At 37.1% G+C, this 15195-nt stretch overlaps 1 non-coding gene across 1 annotated transcript; it reads left to right on the top strand.

The window, feature by feature from the left end:
* The first annotated feature begins 1343 nt into the window (after positions 1–1343).
* On the top strand, positions 1344–1469 carry LOC126008008 (small nucleolar RNA SNORA51). Its single transcript, XR_007495453.1, has one exon. It is a non-coding gene; the product is annotated as a small nucleolar RNA SNORA51 (small nucleolar RNA).
* Positions 1470–15195: the final 13726 nt, after the last annotated feature.

Below are 15195 nucleotides of genomic sequence, written 5' to 3'. Positions count from 1 at the left end.
GTCATGTGGATACAACCAATCCCCAGGATATTGGACAGTGTTAGTCCAACCCGAAATCCCAGATCCCCGACGTAGAAATGATACAGCCCTGGGCAACACCACCAGGAACTAAGCTCCATTGGGAGATTTATAACACTACTCTGGCACCAACTTGTGCCAGTTTTGATATGACAATGAGGAAAGGAAAACTTGACTTAAGACCAGGCTGTCCTATCACATCACCTAACACTAAATGGAAATCAGAAGAGATATCGTCCTTTGAACTGTGAAAAATAAGAGCACCAACAACAGAAAACTGTCTTTGACAACTGTGACTGAACATAATCTACCTTGGGACTAATAAGGAAAACCCTACCCTACGCTGTAGCCCAGGACACATAAACAACAACAACAACAACATGTCTTATTGCAGAGGTCCAACTTGGACAACAGAGACTGAGCAGAACCTTTGGATCCATAATATCCTAGGCTTCAGCTTAGGGACTGAATGAAAACAGGGAGCAAGAGTTACAGAAGACTGAACACAACAACAACGATGGATAGGAACCTTTAGAATCTAGAGACTCTATCCTAGACCCTGACCTATAACCCACGCAAATATCAAGATTGTTAGCTACAGTGGCTTGATTTTCTCACATACAACCAAGAGGAAACTTTCCTGGTATCACAAAAAAAGCTTTTGGGATGGGGTAATGAGTATATATGGAGCCAGGGGTTGATCCCATGATGGTATGCTTCAAGGATGGAGAAACCCTGAATCTCTTAGGCCACGGGAATTCCCTTTCTTCCCCAATGCTTACTGTGCCTATGCAAAAAAAAAAAAAAGTGTGGGGGGGGGGGGACGCCAAACCCTACCATTCCAGCACCCATACTTTTTCTTGTTTTGTTTTGATTTATTAGCTTTTGACTTTATTTTACTTCTCTTTTTTCTTCCACTTTTCTCTTTCACTCTTGTGATTATTATTTAGAATTTTATTTTTATTTTTATTTGCCGGGTCCATTTTTTCTTTTTTCTTCCATTTTCTCTCTCTCTCTCTCTCTCTCTCTCTCTCTCTCTCTCTCTCTCTCTCTCTCTCTCTCTTCTCTCTTTTTTTGGTAGTTGTCACCAAATTTTTTTCTCCATTTTTTTCTTATCCTTTTTATCTCGAATGATGGTGGAATAGATGCTCAATCTACAACAAGCTGTAAAGTGGAGAATAGTTGCACTAGCAATCTGGGGGGTAGAGGAGGGAGATGTGGGATGCATACTGGGAACAGGGGCGGAGGAAGGACAGCACTGGTGGTGGGAATGCCCCTCATTCATTGTCACTATGTACATAAATGATGCAGTGAAAGATTTGTAATGCACTTTGGTCACAATAAAAATTAAAAAAAAATAAAAAAAGGAAGAGGATGTACAGTAAATGCACCCAATATACACCTCAACCCAGGCCCTTTGCCTGGTCTATATTGTGAATTGGGGGACAAAAAAAAAAGAAATAGAGATAGATTTGTGAATTTCTGCTAGATTACTTTCTTTGAACTCAGTTTAAACACCTAAGTTTTATTTTACCTCTTCCATCAGCATTCATGGACTGTCATTTACCTGATTATTCAATAGCTGATTAGTAAACATTCATTTCCATTATTATAACTTGTATTTAAAAGAAAGAACCTTAAGTAAAGGTAATTAGGTCACATTTCCTTTTGAACTGTATTGAAATTATTTTATTTTATTGTGGAAATAGTTTCTGACATTCAATTAGTGGTACATATCTCTCATCTTATTTGTCATTTAATATTTGATTTTATTTATTGCCATTAAAATCAAAGCTAGAGAAAAAATTTTAAAATTTGGTCTATAGAAAGAATTGATGTGCTATGTAAACAAAATTTTAAATTCTGTTACAATTATTCCAGTTTATAACTGAAAACCTTATTCCTAAGTTAAATTTTTTAAGGATTACAGTAACCGTGGCACCTGGGAGAGAGTTCAAAGAACTGGAATGTATGCTTTCTGTGCTGAAACCCAGGTTCAATCCCAAGCACTGCCTAGTACTCCAGCACTGCCTGGAGTAACTCCCAGAAATTTCCCCAGATAAGAACAGAATCAAGCGCCCTCTAAGCACAGAAGAAATTACTGGTTCCACCGTTGAAGATTACATCAATTTGCTCTTTTTTTTAAATAAATATTTTTATTTTGACCAAAGTGGATCACAAATCATTCACAGTAAAATTTTAGGTATATAGTAACACTGAATCAGGGGCATTCCCACCACCAATGTTGTCCTCCCTCTCCCCCCATTCCCAGCATGCATCCCATATCCTCCTCCTTTGCTCCTTTGGCTGCTAGTGGAAGTGGTCCCCTCTGTGTCTAGCTTGTTGTAGATTGGGTGTTGATCCTGTTGTCATTGGCTTTGGATTTGGTACCTAAGTCTGATCATTTTTTTATTTCTACTCAATATTCATATGATTGTTTGGTCTTTTATGGCATTTTATTTTTGTTTATTTCCCATTTTTCAAAGTGTTGCATACCATATGGATATTTTTTTAAATCCAAACTAATTTCTCATTATGAAATTAGGACTTTAAAACAAAATTCTCATTCCTGGGTTGGCATGGAGAAAGTTTATGCATTGTAATGTATGCTAACTTTATTTAAAAAAAAAACAATAAAGAAAAAGGAAACAGGGAATAGAGAGATAGTGTAAGCAGTTTATACGAGTTCCCTTGGAATTCCCCGGGGTACTCAATAATGAGTCCTAATTGCAGAGCCAGGTGTAGCCCCTGAGCACCAACAGGTGCAACCCCAAAACAAAAACAAAATAGAAAAGAGAAATAGGTAAGATGAGGATTCACAGCTTGAAGGGAAAATCAGTTGCTAAAAAAGCTTCCACACATCACTTGCGTAGGATGTGGGATTTTGACCATTGATTTTTTCCAGTTCATGGTCTCACTTGAGAACGGTAAAAGTAAAAGTAAAAGGAGTGGTTGGTGGTCTGTGCAGTCCCATCTAGGCTGGGAAACTGTCAGGATCACAATGGGCTTTTGTTGGCTGATTTGGCAGTGATGCCAAAAGCTGAATGGGCCACAGAGACTAAACCAGTTATGTTGACCGCTGATTCCTCCCTAAAAGACAGGAAGCCCCTGCTTCTTCCATCACTCAGTCCCCCTGGGATGACAGCATAACACTGGGATACCCTTATTTACCCCACCAATATGATGTCCCAAATGGATCATGAAATGTTTGACTTCCTTATGTTTTGATCAATGTCATTTGAAATATGCAGAAAATAAACGCAGATACATAAGATAAAAGGGAAATCATGGAAATGCAATAGTATAAAGGTGAGCTAATCTCTCTTACCAAATTTGCATGGTGATTATTTGGTATATGAAAATTAAGAGAAATGTATAACATAAGAAGAAGCTCCCTTATCATATTTATGGTGAAATCTGATATGACTGACTTATGGTCAGAGTTGACCAATTTAGGTAATAATGGCTTTTTTGGTTTTTTGATCATATCAAGGCTGCAGGAGCCCCAACTATCAGATTTAGAAGCAGCTCCCAATAACATAGAAGGAAACTGAAGATGATGTAGAGGTAGGATGAAAGAATTACTAAACAAAAAAAATGAATTGTTTTTAACAGCTTTGTGCTACCCCAGACTCCTGGTTTTATTTAAGAAGCCCACTGCCTTTGAAAATGCACAGGGTCCTTTCAATAGCAAAAGATCAAATGATGTTAATCAGCCAGTGAGGCCTAATCCTTTAATGCAGCTGTCTCTTTACATTATAAACATTCCAGCTCTATAAGCTGGAATGATTTTTATCTTAGGCTGACTTTTCTTTCCTCCTCTTTTTCCTCCTTCTTCCTTTCCCTTTTCTTTTCCTCCTCATTTGTTCCTCTTCCTCCCCATCTTTTTCCTCCTTTTTCTTAATTCTTCTCATCTCTCACATTTCAATTTTGAATTTTGCCTAGCAGTACAGAATACTTTATTTATACAAAATGAGAAAAAAGTACTTCTATCTTTTCTTCTCCATATTTTTCTCTCTGTGCTTGGTTGTTCTAGAATCAAAACTCTCAATAGGGAACTAAATATATGTAACATGAGATTATTCCTGTTCATCATCTCATTCTTTTAGCTTTTGGTCTGGCCTGCTGGAATCATTTCCACTCACCACAGATGCAGATTGATTTGTAGCTTCTATCAAAAAGTTTTTCATTCAAGTCGATATTTTCTTCAAGAATACCATAATCATCACCTAAAATCTGAGGCATACTTCACATGAAGAAGTGGCTGAAGTGGGATCAAGGACTTGACTGCCATTCTGTTGAAGTAAATTGGGCTTCTATAAAAATATGTAAACATAAGGGAAGATGTTTGAGTAATGTAAACTAGTTTTCTTTAAAAAAATATTGAGATAAATGTTAGAGGAGATAGAAGAGAGAAGAAAGAGAGATAGAGACTTCTAAGAGAAAATGCAGGCTTTATGAGAGGGAAAAATAAATAAGAACTTAAATTTGGTGTTCAGTAAAGACACTTAGGAGCATTACCAATTTACAATCCTTCTTTACTAAGCTGATAATATGCCTGCAGCAGTTTCACATCTGATTCATGCAGTATGGTCTGTTTCTTAAGTTGATTAGGATGAAATAAATAGATATAGCTATCTAAACTAATGATAAGTTTTCCAAAATTGGCTGAACTGCATGAAATTTCTTATATTTTTATTTCTAAGATTAAGAAAGTATTGACATGTGGCAAATGTCCAAACATGCTTCATGAAGTATCATGAATCTAGGGAAACAAATTTTATTTTGGTAGCCATAGAATGATGTGACAAAAAGTGCTCTCCACAGCAGGATACCTTGAGAGACATAATAAGAAACCAATTGTTAATTGTGTGTCAACTATAGACTGGGCACATCTGTGAAGCTAATGGAATGGCAGCCAGTTGGGGTTGAAGCCAAGAAGAAATTCTGAAACTTTCTGTCATGTTATTATAAAGAGGTTCATGACTTGAAGGATAGGAAAATATACATCACATAAAATCCAACGTTTCTATCAAGGGACTAATTCTTTTATCTTGCTTTCTAGGAGTAAAGTGTTAAATTAGAATCATAGTTTATCAATTCCTAATATTTAAATTTCTACACATAATGCTGCAGGTTTTATTTGTTTGGGTGTGTTTTCTCTCCTTTCTGTTTTTCTTATGTAAAAATAACACTTAAAGTTTGAGCACTTTTGACTTTGTGGATTTCTCTAGAACACTATACAAATGTTGATTCAAATCAGACCAAAGTTATCTATGGCTTACAGAACTGAAAAATCACTAAGAGCTCTTGACCAAAGATTCTAAATCCTCTCTGACATATTAATTTGGAACACAAATTTTCAAGTTAGCTTAAAAGTGAACCACAGAGAAATCCAACATAGCATAGATTAATAGTCTTTTAAAATTTTTTCTCACCTTCCTCCTCATTTTTCTGCGCCTACTCCGCTTTCTTGTTCTTTTCCTGCTCCTATTTTATTTTGATTGAAGTTTATCATCCAAAGGAATATGGTACTTTCATAAATGTTGCTTTGATATCCCTGCATTGCTCATTCACTTCCACTGAACATCTGCAGCCCATTAAAGGGAAGCAATAAAGTGGTGAACCTCATTTCCAAATAGCGGCTTGTTGTAGTGATCTTTTGGTGAAGAGCGCCCCCTCTCTTCAATAAATCAAGGCGCCTTTCTGAGGATCTAAGTCAAAGAAATCAACCATCTTTCAACCAGAGAAATAAATCAGTTCTCATGTCTGCATTAGTAGAAGCAAGCAAAACTATCATGACCATGGACTAAAAATAAAACTTCAATAATCTCTTAGTATGTCTTTACTATCTATGAATTCACTTTTAAAAGAGAGTAATAGAAAAAATTTGAAATCTAGTTTTAAGCATGAAAAATTAAAAAAAATAAAACATTGACTCTTCTCTGAGTCACAATTTTCCAAAATTCCTTCATTTTGGGACCCTAAAAGTCTCCTTGGCTTTCCCTGTGGTTGGCTATTAGATTCTTGTAAAGAGTTTTAAGAAATTTCCAGTATAGGGGCTGGCGAGGTGGCGCTAGAGGTAAGGTGTCTGCCTTGCAAGCGCTAGCCAAGGAAGGACAGCGGTTCAATCCCTCCAAGTCCCATATGGTCCTCCCAAGCCTGAGCCCTTAGTCAGGAGTAACCCTTGAGCATCAAATGGGTGTGGTCCAAAAAAACAAACAAACAAAAAGGAAATTTCCAGTATAATATCTATATTTTCTATATGCTCTCTATACATGTTTTTTCCAAAACAGCCTGTTGGAGATGATTAGATTTTGGAGAATATGTTCTGACTGTTGGTGAAAGTTAATTTATCTCATACTATATTGCTTATCATAAAAGGGGTTTGTATTGCAGTATAAAGACAACAAACTGAGAAAGGGAATTTTGGATTCAAGTTCAATGCCTGCCACTACATAGTTCCATGGCAATTAAAACTCTCCTGGAGGAAAACAGTGGGTGTGTTGGCAAAAATAGGAGTGAAAAGTATGACAGTATATATTTGAGCTTAAAAGGCAGACTTTTGATCTGCCAATTTAATTGAATTCCAGTTTTATCACCTAACTGTGTGCCTCTGCTGAGTTACTAAACTTGAATAATTCTCATGTCCTGGAAGAACTCCAATATAGTGCATATCTTATTTAAGATTAATCATTAAAATGAAGATTATTCATGCATGGAGACAGTACAAGGGTAAGAACATCTGCGCTGCATGCACTCAACCCAGATTTGTACCCTGACCAAAGTGGCCTCCCAAATAGCACAGAGTTATAGACCTGAAAGTCGAGCACCATGAAGTTGGCCCTATGGAGCCCAAGCACTGAATTACCTCATTTGCCTATTATAGTTCGGAGTGATCCCAAGCTCCCTGCGCACTACTATGCCCATTCAAAATATTTTGCCTATACAGCAGTAAGTTGAGTGTGCAGCCCAAATCAAATAAACTTTTATCTCATTATTAAAAAATACATGATGTAGATATTCATACAGGTTTGTGAGGCAAATAATCACAGGAAGTGGCTTTCCTAACCCTCAAAGCTCAGATACCAGTGTATTAATAGAGCTTCTTTCTTTGATTAATAATTTATCAATGAATTATTTAGCTATCAATAATATACTTATTTGAGGCACAACCTTAAGAACATAAAGCAAAATTAAACATTGGCAAAACAACATTATTGAAGGAGCAAAGATTGTGGTTTCCTCCTGTAAATGTTAAAGGTTAAAGAGTTAGCACCAGGTGTGGGAGGCAATTCTGTCTGACCCAGTGCAAGAAAGGCAACAATCCTTAGTTGTCTCTAGACAACTGAATACTAGGGCCCTATGTTGTTCTCTCCACCCCCCAACAGCTGTTTAAATTGCAGGATTAAAGAAGACACGGGGAACTTCTTTTTCCTCCCTGGACAGAGTCACAGCCTGAATGAGAAGCACCCCTGCATATTTGGCTAACTGAGTTCCCAGGACCAGAACAATATGCAAATCATCCTGATGCTCCTTCTGAAAGCAGTGACTATGGGAAGACCTGTAAGAATGACACCTGATTTGCTGCTTGTGAACTGTAGCTACTGCTTGCCTGGGACTGAGAGACAAGTGAATAGAAACCAAGTGTACTTTTTATTCTTCCTAGAGTTTCTGAGAGAGAGGGAGAAGAGAGAATGGAACTTCACCAGTCAGAAGTGGCAGGGGAGGCCTGAGTTCAAAAAAAGAAAGAGAAAAGAGTAGATATAAAGCAGGCAGCATCTCTCCAATGCTTTATCTCTGACTCCCTGCAGAGCAGCAGGCCCTGCTCTGGTCACAATCTTAAGCCCTCTTGCAACTGTCCAAGTTGTTCCTTTTATACCTGTTGTGATAAGGGGTGTACCCAGAAGTGTGTCCAGGGGCATGTCCAGGTTCAACTGCCATTGCAGTGGGGTTATCCAAGGTGTGTGTCCAAGTCCAACTGCCATACATCAATAGTGAATTATACTTGGACTCTAACTCAGACTGTGGATGGAGAGTTTGTGGTTCAAACTGTCACCCAAGGGATCGATCCCTCCCCTAAATTTTGCCTTATACTATCTGTTTGGGGTTTCTAGTTATGCTCAAGTTCCAGAATAGGGAAGTTGCCCTAAGAGCATTCTAATTTTATGCTTGTTTAAAGGGATTTCCCAACATGTGGGAGAGAGACAGACTTTCTCTGCAGGGTATAGGAATGTGTCAGGGAAGACACTGGCAGCACAGAGGGAGCCAGACACTGAGGCTAAGGCTGGAGGTCTGAGGCAGAGTTTTGGAAGTGCTGTGAGCTATCTGGCCCAAATATCAGTAGGGCTTTTAGGAGAATGTGGCCAGACTAACTTCCTAGTAGGGAAACATCAGTTAAAGCAAATAAGGAGGAGGGACCTAGCAGTTCAACACTGCGTAAGGTGCCAGTGTAAGACCCACCATCAAGCGTGAAGTAGAAGAGAGCCTAGGTTCAGACTTCCTCAGAAATTGCCAAAGATTGTTGGTTGTGTGTACATCTAGAACACTCTCTGGACTCCTTCACAGAAGTGGCCTTGCAGAAAAGGAAAATTTTGGACTTAAAGTTTTAAAAAAAAAAAGCTGGAATGTGTATGGCCCAAAGAGTCACAGGGACATGTTGCAGCATGTGAAGGGGTGTTTGCAGGAATGGAAAGCTTCCGCCTCCCAGTATGAACAGTGCTTCACTCAATCACCCTGGATAACTGCCCTGGCTAGGCCTCTGTTTATTCTTTTTGTGATGCTATTAGTAGGACTTGCATAATTAATTTCCTCACCCGCTTTATTCATGCATGTATAGTGCAGTTAAGATGCTTGTGCTTAGGTCCCAGTGTATGCCCATAAACAGGGACAGAGATGAGAAACTTCAAGAAGAATCAAGGATTTGCCTCTGGTTATAAGAAGAGGGAACGTGGAGCCTTGCTTTCTGAACAAGTTGGGATGCCATTTTGTAAGTACAAATGTCAGGCTTCTCTTGGATTCCAAACAAGGAGAGATGCCATTTTGTACGGACCACATGTTGTAAGCCATAACTTTCTCAAGTCCATTTTCATTAACACTGTCCCAAGCTACCTGGCCATACCAGGTAGCCTATCTGGAAAGGACATGAGGGAGTAGTAGGAAGGTACACTAGACAGCACCCAATAATTTTAAAGATCATCAGAAGCTAGAATCTCGCAATAACCTCTCTCTATAATCTGATTTGTGACCTTGAACATGGTATCTTTCTCTGAGATAGGGCCCTGACCTGTCAGTGTGGGGCTAATGGCTGATGGAATAGAGTTTTGTTTAGCTTTAAAATAAACCACATTGTTGACAGTGGAATTCATAAGTTTGAAGGCTGAAGTCCAAATATCTACATTTTAATCTGTCTTCAGAATTTAGTACCTTCTTGAAAATGTCTGCTCCACAGGTTAATCAACTTCAACTTTCTTGACTCTGTACATATTTGCTGTTTCCAGATATCATAAAATTTCATAAAATTTGTAATCTTATAAGTCATGTGTGTAAATCACAATGCTCTGATTTCTTTCTTAGTTCCTTTTACTGACTGAACTTCACAACTCAACTGTCAATATTTTCCCATTAATGTCTCACAATATTTAAGTTGTATGAATAATCTAACATCATCAATGCCTCCAAAACTGATAAACTTGTTTCATGCCTTTCCTCTATTGTACTTTGGAGAATCATTGAAGAAGTTATTTCAATTCTTGAAACCTCAGTTTCTTTACTCAATAAATAAGTAAATAAAAGCAACATTTCAGTTTTTGTGTGTCTCAAAAGTAATCCCTTGAATTCTTAATGCATATTAAAATCTTATTCTAAAAGATTGCTCTGCTTATCCTGTTTCTTTAAATTGTCTATTATTACCTTCTGGATGGCCTTCGTCTTTTTATCTAGATAATTGCCTAAATATTAGACCAGATCCCCAAAAATTACAGAAAAAGAAACACATAAAAGGATATTTTAAAAGTCATTGAAACTTGGTGAAAGCTAAATTTTACAAAGCCTTAATCAGCACATGTTTCCATAAATCCATGATATTCCATAGTCTGGAAGTGACACATCTCAGCAGGGAGAAAGAAAAGACTGATGAAATGGTGACCCCTAGTGTTCATATTAAAATACTTCAGGAGACCCAAAGGGTGAGTGGGTGATAACTCAGCAATTATCACAGGAACCTTTTTATTTTTCACTGTTTATAAAGATGATGGGAGGGTATCTTCCTCTCTCATCTTTTCCCGGACCATTTGTGAACTGTCCACCTGAATCTGTTTATCAGTACTTAACTATTTTTGCTATTAGTCAGATCTTCATTATTTTATAAATTAACTCATTACTAACTAGCAATCAAATGAACTAAACAAAAAAGAAAGATGATATTGAGATTTGTATGTTAACTTATAACTTTGATATGTATTCATAATTTCCTCCCTTTTTCTAAAAAAGGGATAAAATGTTCATTGTTAGTTATAAAATTTATAGGAAGAATGTCATATATGATAGTGAGCCCTGCAGTTAGTTAGGATTATTAACCTTTAAATCCAAAAGGAATCACAGGAGACTTTATAGGCAGTCCTTTCTAAATCCCTAGGAAAGCAGGAATGAACAAAATCAATTATCCTGATATGTTTTATATCCTCTTGTGTTTCTTTTGTTTTTTTTTTTTGCTTTTCTGTTTGTTTGATTTTTGCTATGTTTTTTGTTTGTTTGGGGGCATTACTCAGGGCTTACTAGTACTGACTATGCTCTGTAATAACTTCTGGCAGGGCTCATAAGTGGTGCCAAGGATCAAAATAGTATTAGCTATTTGCAAGTCAAGTTTCTTATTTGCTCTACTATTATTTGCTCTACTATCTCTTCACAGCAGATTATGAAGTACAATTAGTTGCCCTAATAGGGAGGAAATCTAATAGCTTAAATATAATGCAGACTATACTTCAATTCTGATAATCATTTTAAAGGTTATTTTAGTATTAGAATACTATACTAATTATAATACTAAAACTAATATTATTAATATATAATATATAGTATTAAATATAATATATAGTAATATAATAATATTAGTAGTAATAGTATTAATTTTAAAATTAGAAGTTTCAACTCCTTTTATAGGTGACATTAAATTTTTCTCTTATTTGTATGACTGGATTTTTAAATTTTATAGCCATACTTATTTTTTATTTTTACAGAATATTATGGCTTTAATTTCATGGTAAACTCTGAAACACCTTTTCTGTGATACTTTGGGGTTCCTTTGGACAATCAGGCCTGGGAGGGGATTAGGAAACCACTAATAACCCAGTGGGAGCATAAAAATTTGGGACAAAAGTTGAATAGAATCCCACCAAGCTAAATGAGTGAAAATTTTTTGTGATGTTTGCCAGTCTCTGTGGCATGAGATGGTACCTCTTAATTGTTTTGATTTGCATCTTCCTGATGATTAGAGATGTGGAGCATTTTTTCATGTGCCTGTTGGCCATTTGTATTTCTTCTTTGACAAAGTGTCTGTTCATTTCTTCTCCCCATTTTTTGATGGGGTTATATATTATTTTTCTTGGTAGGTTTTGTCAGTACCTTGTATATTTTCGATATTAGCCCCTTATCTGATGGTTATTGGGTAAATAGTTTCACTCATAGTGTGGGTAGCTTTTGTATCCTAGGCACTATTTCCTTTGAGGTGCAAAAGCTTCTCAGCTTAATATAGTCCCATCTGTTTATCTCTGCTTCCACTTGTTTGGAGAGTGCTGTTTCCTCCTTGTAGATGACTTTAGTCTCAAGGTCATGGAGTGTTCTACTTACATGTAGAGACTGGCACACATTACAAAGAAAAGAACAATTGGTGCTGGCGGGGATGTGGCGAAAAAGGAACTCTTATTCACTGCTGGTTGGGATGCCGTCTAGTCTGGCCTTTATGGAAAACAATTAGATGTCTCAAAAAACTGGAAATTGAGCTCCCATATAATCCAGCTATCCCACTCCTGGGGACATATCCTAGGAACACAAAATTACAATTCAAAAATTCACACCTATATTCATTGCAGTGCTATTTACAATAGCCAGACTTTTTTTGGGTTTGGGGCCACACTCAGTGATTCTCAGAGGTTACTCTTGGCTTTGCGTTCAGAAGTTGCCCCTGGCTTAGGGGACCATATGGGACGCCGGGGGAGGGGGGAACAAACCGCAGTCCATCTTTGGCTAGTGCGCAAAAGGCAGATGCCGTGCACCCTGTGCCACCACTCCCCCACCCCTGTTTACACACTTTTTAACATAGAAATTTGAGATTAATTTTATGCTGATTATAATTCAGTGATAAAAGGAGTAATTTATTTACAAATTGTTGTTTGACAAAGATATCAAGGTTTCTTAATTTTTGCACTACTAATTTTTCTGCATCAGGTAAGTCTTTGTTATGGAAAGTTTTCACATACTTCATAGAAATTTTAAGTTTGTCAGTCTGGACCCCTAGTGAACACTCAAACTCACACACACACACATGCACACATGTACACACACCACTTATGACAACCAAATATGTCACCAAGTATTGGCAAATGTTTCCTTGGGAAAGAATCATCCAGATTTTAACAGCTAATGATATAAACCAATCTTTATATTTAACTATATATTGCAGACAAAATCTGTAGTTATTAGAATGTTTTAAGAGAACAATAATTTGTTCAGATGAGGTATCTAATCTTTTGTCATTTCTAAGTTAAGTTATATTCTCCAGGAAAATGTTCTCAGATTGAGCAATTGTCACCTATCTGTTTACCCAATTTTTTGCATAAAAACAGCTTAGAAAATCTATTTAGTGTTTAAAATATTATTTAATTTTCACAATAAGGCACTGGAAAGATATATGAAAAGGCTAAAACATGCTTTGCTGGCTGGAATCCCTGGTTTTGATCCCCTTAGTTGATCCCTTGTTGACCCCCTAAGCATAACTGGGAGCAACTGTCTAAGCAAGACGCCAAGCATATAGCTTGGGGATTATGCCTCGAGCAATACCAAGTATGGCTCAAAACAAAACAACTTTCATAATAAAGGAGTACTAATAACCAGTTGATTAGAGATCAACAATTTGCAATGGAGAAGCTTGGAGGAAGAGCAAGCGCCTGATTCTGGTTTACTGTTCATGATTCTACACATTTCATGTTGAACAAGTGTTTCATCTTAAGTGTGATGTTATTGCCTTTGTTATTTTTGGGGTTTGGAACCCCCCCTTACAGTGATCGGGGATTTAAACCAAGGTGGACAAAATACAAGGCATGTTCTTACCATTTCACTCATCTCTAATATCTGTTATTATTATAAATGCATCAGAAGATTGACAGAATAAAAATAAAACGAGCCATGTAATAATATATCTCATTCACCAAAGTTCAATTTATGTTTTTAAAAAAGTGTCTCACCATGAGCTGGACATGTGTGACTCAGTGGTAGAACACACTTCTATGTGTGATGTTTTTCATCAAAATTTTGTAATGTATAACACCAAATATCATGCATGCACTATACTATAACTATATATTGAAGTATGTTGCTCCTCAGTAGTAGCACTGTTTGCCCACCATTCTGGTCATAGATCTCTCTTTAGTTGATCAGCCAATAAATATCCTTAGCACCAGCAGAACAATTAGCAACGATTCTTAGATGACCTTGAGCTCTTTTTTACTGAATACTTTTACCTTTTTCTCATAGATTCTCCTATGTGTATATGGTATTGAGGCCACTAGACAAATTCCTCTCATGAGAGTCTGTAATTTCAGTTTTTTTCTTCTTATTGACTCAATTAAGGATTATTTTCCTTGTCCCATGCTAAAAGCAGTCATCCCTTCCCCTTCTGTGGAACAGGACTTGATTCAACTGATTTATTCATATTTCTCTGAATACTAGAAAAAATGGTTGGTTTTTCAACACTTCCATGAAATAAATCACCATTTTGAAAGAATACAAATAGGTATGCCAATTTTCCTACAGGTAAAAGAGTGAAGATACTTGGTAGAGTCAAGGTCATCCAATGTGTGTTAGTTTTATATTACTGCTATAACACATTAGCATTAATTTAATCTAACCCTATATAAATGGGCTAAAATAAAAGTTGATTGAAGTTGGATTTATTTCCAGAAGCCAAAGTTTGTGGAGTCATTTTTGATGGGCTAACTTCTTAAATTCCATTTTCCGCTGTCAATTCTTCAGTCTATCACAAACCCTTTGATTCTACTTTAAATTGTATCTAAATTTCATCATCTTACCTTCTCCATAATTACTGCCCTAAACCAAATAAAAACCATTTCCCTAATGCACAATTTCATTTTTCTCTTAATAGAGCACTTTAATTTCTCTACCCCTTATAGTTTATTGTGAATATAATGAGTCCTCCAATATGCTTGTCCACTAAATATCATCAAAAATGACGATTAGCTATTTATCAAATTAGGACAGATAGTTGAGACAGTCATTGGTGGGTTTGGGGAAGGGGTATGGGATTCTTGAACACTTGAAGCGTCAGAGTGGTGGCAGTGACTCATGACGAGCTTGTTTCCACTTTCCAGCTTCTTTGTGGTTGGTTATCTTTGATGCCATTTGTCTAAGGCTACCACCAAAGTCCTCCCACTACATTTCTCATTCCTCATTGATCTCTCTGCTCAAAACACGTGCCATGGAATCCAGCTCGAGTAGTCAACCTGCCTTGAATTAGATAGCTGCTTCTCTCGCCCCTTATCAGTTCCTAATATGCAAGGCTAAATACCATTTTTGCTTTCCAAACAGCAAAAAACTTTACAAACTTGATGCACTTATTTAGAAAACAGGTAAGGAGAGTAGTGCTGAGTATGGATCAAGCACTGAGTATGCCGGCTTATACGGTATTGTGATCCTGGAACAACCAACAGGGCAAGTGCCAAAGATGGTAAAGGAGAGAAAGAAAGAGACTGGGTAAAATGGAAAGAAAATGGGACCAAATGGGGAGGAAAGAAAAGGGGGAAGAGAAATGGAAGAAGACCTCAAAAAGTGAAAGGAGGAAGAAGAGGAGAAATAGGGAAAGCTTGAGAATGGGAAGAAGGTGGGAAAGGAAAGGGAAGAAGAGGGAGGATGAAGTAGAGATGAAAAGATGGGGAAAGAGAAGTG

The sequence above is a fragment of the Suncus etruscus genome, chromosome 4, assembly GCF_024139225.1.
Source record: "Suncus etruscus isolate mSunEtr1 chromosome 4, mSunEtr1.pri.cur, whole genome shotgun sequence".
NCBI classification, from domain to species: domain Eukaryota; kingdom Metazoa; phylum Chordata; class Mammalia; order Eulipotyphla; family Soricidae; genus Suncus; species Suncus etruscus.
This window is presented reverse-complemented; position numbering and strand designations above follow the sequence as displayed.